Consider the following 5698-nt stretch of genomic DNA (forward strand, 5'->3'; position numbering starts at 1 on the left):
CCAGGGACCAATGGACCAGCATTGCTGGCATGATCCCGACAGCACTGCCGGCCTCCTGGAATTCGGCCTCGGGCACTGCAGCTGCTTCCCCTCCCTAGACGCTCCACAAGGAAGAAAGGATACCGCCAGCAGCGCCAGGGGTGACCAGTGGTGACTGACTGCTCTCCCTGTGCTTCCTCCAGGTCACTTGAGCTGACCCCCGCCCACCCTGCTCCAGATGAAGTGTGATCACTGCACACGGAAGGAATGTAGTAAAAAAACAAAAACCGATGACCAAGAGAATGCCGCAGTCAACGTCCGGAGTCCGGCTCAGGAGAATGAAGAGAAGGGAGAATTCCATAAGCTGGCTGATGCCAAGATATTTCTGAGTGACTGCCTGGTGTGTGACAGTTGTGTGACTGCAGAGGAAGGAGTCCAAGTTTCTCAACAGAACACCGAGGACTTCTTCCGTGTTCTGAACCTGAATAAGAAATGTGATACCTCACAGCACAAGGTGCTGGCAGAGTCTGTGTGTCCTCAGTCTCTGCCTTATTTTGCTGCTAAATTCAGCCTCAGTGTCACTGATGCATCCAGAGGGCTCTGTGGCTTTCTCAAAAGCCTTGGGGCACACTGTCTTTGACATGAAGATAGCTGCGGACTTCAGCATCCTGGAGAGTCAGAAGGAATTTGTGCGTCGGTACTGCCAGCATCATGAGGAAGAGCCCCGGCTACTCATGCTGACCTCCGCTTGCCCCGGCTGGGACCGATATGCAGAGCATGTGCTGGGTCACCCCATCACCCCCACCTCTGCACGGCCAAGTCTCCCCAGCAGATCATGGGCTGTTTGGTGAAGGATTGCTTCACCAGATGGCGGAACCTGTCCCCAGACAAGATTTTCCACGTCATTGTGGCCCTGTGTTATGACAAGAAACTGGAGGCCCTTTGAGAAGATGTTCCCAGAGCTTTACATAGTTCCCACGGTGCTGACTGTGTGTTAACCTCAGGTGAAATTGTCCAGATAATGGAGCAAAGTGACCTTGCCTCAAACACCACCGCCATGGACACTCTGTTTGGAGACATGAAGTAGGAGGAAGTGAGGCTTCATGAGGGTGCCAGCTCAGACGGGTACCTGGCACACATCTTCAGGCACAGGGCCAAGGAGCTATTCAACAAGGATGTGGGGGTGCTCACCTACCACACCCTGAGGAACAAAGCCTTCCAGGAGGTCACACTTGAAAGGGACGGAGAGGTTCTGCTATGCTTTGAGGTTGCTTACGGCTTTCGAAACATCCAGAAGTGGTCCTGAAGCTGCAGAGGGGCAAGTTCCCTTGACACTTCCGGAGGTCCTGGCCTGCACCAGGCATGCCTAAGCGGCAGGGGCCAGGCCCAGGCAGAGGACAGGCGTGCAGACAGGGCATTGCTGCGGCAGATGGAAGGCATCTATGCTGCCATCCTGGTGTGGCCCCCAGAGACCAGCGCCCATGTGCAGGAGCTGTACCAGGAGTGGCTGGGGCGGGGGGGGGGCGACTCCCCCTGGGCCCAGGTGGCCCTGCACACCGCCTGGCAGGGCCCAGGGGCAGCCTGCCAGGACATCAAGTGGTAAAGGTCCAGCAGACTCCCGGCCTGCAGGCCGCCTGAAGAGGGGTGTCAGACTCATGAAGGAAAGGCTTAGCAACTCTGTCATTGTTTTGGTTTTCAGAATTCCCTGCTCCCTATTTATTGGCTTTCTCCCTCTGAGGGGTGCTGTCATCGTCATATGGGTGCAACTGGAATATTGTATATCGAGAGGATTGCCCCAATGTATGTATCCTTTTATCTGATGATGAAAAAATCCCAAAGAACAAGAATGGAGACAGACTACTGTCCTTAAAATAACCCCGGAAGTGTCCAGTGACAAGCTGAGACTTGGTTCTGCCCACGCGCCTCAGAGAGATTGGATGAGGAAATGGCCCAGTTTGGCCCTAACTTTACCCACTTATGTTACTCTTGAAGGTGTCTTTGCCACAATGTGAATAAACTGCCACCTTTTGGAATAGGGGCTCATACAAAAGTCTGCATTCCCAACTTTTAAAAAAATATATATTTTATTGATTTTTTCAGAGAGGAAGTGAGAGGGATAGAAAGTTAGAAACATCGATGAGAGAGAAACATCTATCAGCTGCCTCCTGCACACCCCCCACTGGGGATGTGCCCGCAACCAAGGTACATGCCCTTGACCAGAATCGAACCTGGACGTTTCAGTCTACAGGCTAACTCTCTATCCACTGAACCAAACCAGTTAGGGCCCCAACTTTTCTTGAAACAGATCCATGTTCTGCAGCTGTGGCCACCATCCTGAGATCAGGTCCTGTTGACCAGATCCTGTCACTGGGAATCAGGGGGCACTGGAATGGAGGTCCAACTCCCCCTCAGGTGCCCTTTTACATTCAGGGATTGAGCTGAACTCACTTTGGGGGAGGCCTGGCAAGGGTGACAGGTGTCACAGATGGAAGGATGGAGAATGGAGAGGCGGACACCCTGCTCGGTCCCTCCCTGGATGGGGTCAGGCAGATGAAGGCCAACCAGCCCACCTCACAATTGGGTGAGATAGCATCCTCTGTGTCCACCTCTCATCCTCTGTGTCCAACTCTCACCTCGTGGGCCCGGCCACTCCCTCAGCTCCGGGCAGCCTTCTGTGTTCTACGACAGCACGCTCTGCCCTCACATGCTGCTTGCCCTAAGTGAGAAGGAAGACAGCAGTTGGCCCACAGACAACTATACAGAAAGATAGGGCTCATGGCTGGCGAGTGCAGTGGCAGTGGCGGGAACCTCTCCTGCCTCCATGGCAGCACTGAGGAGCAGTGAGCAGAGTGGTAAGGAGCAGTGAGCAGGCGGGCGGTAAGGAGCGAGGGGTCCCGAACTGTGAGAGGGATTTCCAGCTGTCTGCTGGAAATGTAAGCCGGCAGGCAGACATCCCCTGAGGGGTCCTGGACTGCAAGAGGGTGCATGCACCAGGCATCTAATAAGAACATAAAAAGGAGCTTGACATCATTAATCATTAGGGGAGTGACCATTAAAACCACAATGAGCCCTGGCCGGTGTGGCTCAGTTGGTTGGGTGTCATCCCCTGCACCAAAAGGCTGCCTGTTTGATTCCCAGTCAGGGCACATGCCCAAGTTGAAGGCTCAGTCCCTGGTAGGGGGAGTGTAGGAGGCAGCTGATCAATGATTTGCTCTCACATCCATGTTTCTCTCTCCCTCTCCCTTCCCCTCTCTCTAAAAATCAATAAAAGAATCTTAAAAACAACAACAAATCACAATTATATCTCACTAAAAACCTATTGGAATGGCAAAATTAAACCAGCCAATCATATTAAGTGTTGGCAAGGATATGGAATGACTGGAACTCTCATACAATGCTGGTGGGAGTATAAAATGGCATAACCACTTAGACAAAGATTGTGAGAGGGATGTCCGACTGCTGGTTTAGGCAGTTGGATGTCCCCTAAGGGGTTCTTGATTGGAGAGGGTGCAGGCTGGGCTGAGGGGACCTCTCCCACCCCGTGCACGAATTTCATGCACCGGGCCTCTAGTATTTTCATAAGTTCCTTGGGGATTACATTCTCAGACTCATTTCTGGGTCTGGGTTTCTGCTTTCATTGAACTCTTGATCTTATTCACATGTCACCTTCTAAGAGTGTTCTCTTCCCTCTGTTACATGTAAAAGTAGTTGTGGGTCCTGCATTATCTCTCCTGCTCAGTGTGCGTGGTAGACCTCACTGATGGTTGGTTGGGTGGATTGAAGAATTTAAGGCATAGAAAAGCAAAATCTTAAAACATTTTGAAATCCTTGTTCTCAAGCTCATCAGCCCCTTAATTTTCTCACGGGCCACCTCTTGTCAAGGTTCCTATTTCCTACCATGTGGCTCTGCCCATTAGTTCCCCCCCCCCCCACATTTGTTCTTTTCAGAGTCTCTCTCTCTATCCCATACTTCCTATTTTTATCCCATGGAGAGTCAGGCTTAGTCATCACCTGTTAACATGTATCACCGAAGATCTCACCTCCTACTCATGAAGGGCTTACTGAGCTCTGCTATGAATAAATTCCTCTTTTCCGTTACTTTTTCTTTCTCATTGGTCAACAGTATTTATCAGGCACCTGACATGTGCCAGGCATATTAGTAGTGATTTGAGTTTTTGTCTGGCGGGGCGGGGGCCGGGGGGGGGAAGGGGTAGCTCTGTGCCAATGTAGCTGTCTCTAATTTGTTTCCCACACAAAGGTGGGCATTTAAAAATCTTTTTTTAAATAGAAACAACGCTTTCTCTTGGGATATAACTAAGAACATATCACCAGGTGGACAAAAACATGCAGTCATGACATTCTCTGTGTATAATATTAAATCTTGTGTTTTAAGATGCAATATAGCTCAGGTGTTTCAATACTTGCTATTGTAGCTTGTGCACATAGAAATATCTTTCTTGGCCATAAGACTAATGAAAGTGTTTTACATTTATTACTTTATCCAATCTTCAGTACCATGTACTCATGTACAAAGAGAAGGAAAATCACTGCTTCCATTTCTCATATTTCTCACCTCTAAAAATAATCACAAAGTTACCTTTTCTCTATGACCACTTTTATTCTGTGATTTAGCAATTGTATTCTTGAGAGTTTGTGTGATATTCATTCATTCATTCATTCATTCATTCATTCATTCACCAAACATGTTCTGAGCCCCACCAGCAACTATGTTAGGTAATTGATCATAAAATTAGTCAGTGATGGTCAGTGCGAGGGGTTGGTAGCTTCATCCCTTTCAGGATGGTGCCTTCACCAGCTTTGGATGATTTTTTATCATGGAAACAAAAGATAAATATCTGATCTAACAATGTATCTAGAAACTAGATGGATAATACCAGCTTTAATTCTGAGAAAATTTTCACTTAAGAGATCGAAATCTCTGCAACTAGAATGTTCCTTCCCACATGGCTGTCTGACTATCTGTTCTATTCTGTTTGTTTATTTCAAACTTCCCTGAAAGGCCTAACAGAAGTAAAGACCATGGAATTAGATAGAGCTTTACGTCGTGAGAAGAGAGCATCTATGAGCTGAATTCTTTTCCAGGATAATGAAATTTCATGTGAAGCATTTGGTGTCCTGGGATTCAAAAAGGTTATCAGCCAAGCATTTATAATAAAAGTCCTCCCTGCTTTTCCCTGGCATGCACTGGGAGGAGGGGAGTGCTATCAGTTTGACATTTCTGTCAGAACTGGTATTTGAACCACTGGATGATTCTGACAAATGCCACTGCTGTCATTGGCTCAGTTTTAATTATACCTGACTGAAGCTTTCAATGGCAGCAAGCAGAAAACTTAATTAGTTGGAGTCCTGAGCATGAGCTGGCTGGAGGAATCCCAGTGTATGGGTTTCAGTGGAGATGTGATCAGGTTTAAATCTACCATCCCTGGCAGGGAGCTATCCTGGCTGGACAGTTGTCAAAGCCGCTAAAGATTATTGAGCAATTTAAGTTGCTCTTGAGAGCATATTACATTTATATATTTGTTTCCCAAGGAACTCAGTAGTATATGACAGTAGGTGAAATAAACAAATGCAAAAAGAATAAAACAACAGGCCTATTTAGAAAATAACTCTGTATTTCAATGAGGACCGGCAAAAGGAATATGTGTGTGTGTGTGTGTGTGTGTGTGTGTGTGTGTGTGTGTACCTGTATATAAGTGGA

General features: G+C 48.0%; 1 pseudogene; it reads left to right on the forward strand.

Annotated features, from left to right (window-relative positions):
• Positions 1 to 217: 217 nt before the first annotated feature.
• Positions 218 to 1582, forward strand: LOC103285494 (nuclear prelamin A recognition factor-like; annotated as a pseudogene).
• The last annotated feature ends 4116 nt before the right edge of the window (positions 1583 to 5698 follow it).

This window comes from Eptesicus fuscus, chromosome 7, assembly GCF_027574615.1.
Source record: "Eptesicus fuscus isolate TK198812 chromosome 7, DD_ASM_mEF_20220401, whole genome shotgun sequence".
NCBI classification, from domain to species: Eukaryota; Metazoa; Chordata; class Mammalia; order Chiroptera; family Vespertilionidae; genus Eptesicus; species Eptesicus fuscus.